Source organism: Stigmatopora argus, unplaced genomic scaffold (genome assembly GCF_051989625.1).
Source record: "Stigmatopora argus isolate UIUO_Sarg unplaced genomic scaffold, RoL_Sarg_1.0 HiC_scaffold_63, whole genome shotgun sequence".
Classification (NCBI taxonomy): Eukaryota; Metazoa; Chordata; class Actinopteri; order Syngnathiformes; family Syngnathidae; genus Stigmatopora; species Stigmatopora argus.
This window is the reverse complement of record NW_027520077.1, coordinates 125,001-128,027: the sequence shown is the minus strand read 5'-3', so window position 1 is coordinate 128,027 and position 3,027 is coordinate 125,001.

The window sequence follows — 3,027 nt, the reverse complement described above, 5'->3', positions numbered from 1 at the left end:
TGGGTTGATTTAAAACATTTTGCCCTTTTTATTTTAACAAGTTTACCCACGTTTTACAACTCTTCTGCGGGCTTTAGATGCACTATTCCTGGGTTGATTTTAAACATTTTGCCCTTTTTATTTTAACAAGTTTACCCACGTTTTACAACTCTTCTGCGGGCTTTAGATGCACTATTCCTGGGTTGATTTTAAACATTTTGCCCTTTTTATTTTTAACAAGTTTACCCACGTTTTACAACTCTTCTGCGGGCTTTAGATGCACTATTCCTGGGTTGATTTTAAACATTTTGCCCTTTTTATTTTTAACAAGTTTACCCACGTTTTTCAAAACTTTGTGCGGGCTTTAGATGCACTATTCCTGGGTTGATTTTAAACATTTTGGCCTTTTTATTTTAACAAGTTTACCCACGTTTTTCAAAACTTTGTGCAAGCTTTAGATGCACTATTCCTGGGTTGATTTTAAACATTTTGCCCTTTTTATTTTAACAAGTTTACCCACGTTTTACAAATCTTCTGCGGGCTTTAGATGCACTATTCCTGGGTTGATTTTAAACATGTTGCCCTTTATTTTTAACAAGTTTACCCACGTTTTTCAAAACTTTGTGCAAGCTTTAGATGCACTATTCCTGGGTTGATTTAAAACATTTTGCCCTTTTTATTTTAACAAGTTTACCCACGTTTTACAACTCTTCTGCGGGCTTTAGATGCACTATTCCTGGGTTGATTTTAAACATTTTGCCCTTTTTATTTTAACAAGTTTACCCACGTTTTACAACTCTTCTGCGGGCTTTAGATGCACTATTCCTGGGTTGATTTTAAACATTTTGCCCTTTTTATTTTTAACAAGTTTACCCACGTTTTACAACTCTTCTGCGGGCTTTAGATGCACTATTCCTGGGTTGATTTTAAACATTTTGCCCTTTTTATTTTTAACAAGTTTACCCACGTTTTTCAAAACTTTGTGCGGGCTTTAGATGCACTATTCCTGGGTTGATTTTAAACATTTTGGCCTTTTTATTTTAACAAGTTTACCCACGTTTTTCAAAACTTTGTGCAAGCTTTAGATGCACTATTCCTGGGTTGATTTTAAACATTTTGCCCTTTTTATTTTAACAAGTTTACCCACGTTTTACAAATCTTCTGCGGGCTTTAGATGCACTATTCCTGGGTTGATTTAAAACATGTTGCCCTTTATTTTTAACAAGTTTACCCATGTTTTACAAAACTTTAAGGGGGCTTTTCAAACACTTTTCCTGGGTTGATTTTAAACATTTTGCCCATTTTATTTTTAACAACTTTACCCATGTTTTTCAAAACTTTAAGGGGGCTTTTCAAACACTTTTCCTGGGTTGATTTTTAACATTTTGGCCTGTTTATTTAAAACAACTTTACCCATGTTTTTCAAAACTTTAAGGGGGTTTTTCCAAACACTTTTCCTGGGTTGATTTTAAACATTATGCCCATTTTATTTTTAACAAGTTTACCCATGTTTTACAAAACTTTAAGGGGGCTTTAAGAACGCTATTCCTGGGTACAATTTAAACATTTTCATCAGTATTTTGCAAAACTTTTACCCTGCTTTTCAAACACTTTTCCTGGGTTGATTGTAAACATTTTGCCCTTTTTATTTTTAACAAGTTTACCCATACTTTTCAAAACTTTAAGGGGGCTTTTCAAACACTTTTCCTGGGTTGATTTTAAACATTTTGCCCATTTTATTTTTAACAACTTTACCCATGTTTTTCAAAACTTTAAGGGGGCTTTTCAAACACTTTTCCTGGGTTGATTTTTAACATTTTGGCCTGTTTATTTAAAACAACTTTACCCATGTTTTTCAAAACTTTAAGGGGGTTTTTCCAAACACTTTTCCTGGGTTGATTTTAAACATTATGCCCATTTTATTTTTAACAAGTTTACCCATGTTTTACAAAACTTTAAGGGGGCTTTAAGAACGCTATTCCTGGGTACAATTTAAACATTTTCATCAGTATTTTGCAAAACTTTTACCCTGCTTTTCAAACACTTTTCCTGGGTTGATTGTAAACATTTTGCCCTTTTTATTTTTAACAAGTTTACCCATACTTTTCAAAACTTTAAGGGGGCTTTTCAAACACTTTTCCTGGGTTGATTTTAAACATTTTGCCCATTTTATTTTTAACAACTTTACCCATGTTTTTCAAAACTTTAAGGGGGCTTTTCAAACACTTTTCCTGGGTTGATTTTTAACATTTTGGCCTGTTTATTTAAAACAACTTTACCCATGTTTTTCAAAACTTTAAGGGGGTTTTTCCAAACACTTTTCCTGGGTTGATTTTAAACATTATGCCCATTTTATTTTTAACAAGTTTACCCATGTTTTACAAAACTTTAAGGGGGCTTTAAGAACGCTATTCCTGGGTACAATTTAAACATTTTCATCAGTATTTTGCAAAACTTTTACCCTGCTTTTCAAACACTTTTCCTGGGTTGATTTTTAACATTTTGAACTGTTTCATTTAAACAACTTCAATAATAATAATATATATAAAACAACCCCCCCCAAAAAATTTGAAAAAAAATTTCAGCGTTTTTTGCCCAAGTGTACAGCTCATCCTCCGGACAGCGGCAGCCTTAAACCCATCCTCCTTCAATAGGGCAAGAGGATGAGGTTAAGGCGACAACTGCTCGGAGGATGAGCTAAACACTTGGGCAGAAAACGCTGAGATGAGACACTATTGCTGGGTAAACACAACACCCAAACGGATCGGTTCTAACACACTTACCCGAATTTGAGACACTTTCCAGGGGGGAGGAAGCTCATACTACATGCCTCACATAAAGAAATAAAATAGATATATAAAATAACAAAAAAAAAAAATTGAAAAAAAATTTAGCGTTTTTTGCCCAAGTGTTTAGCTCATCCTCCAGGCAGGGGCCGCCTTAACTTCATCCTCCTGCCCGATTGCAGGATGAGGTTAAGGCGGCCCTTGCTCGGAAGATGAGCTAAACACTTGGGCAAAAAACGCTAAATTTTTTTTAATTTTTTTT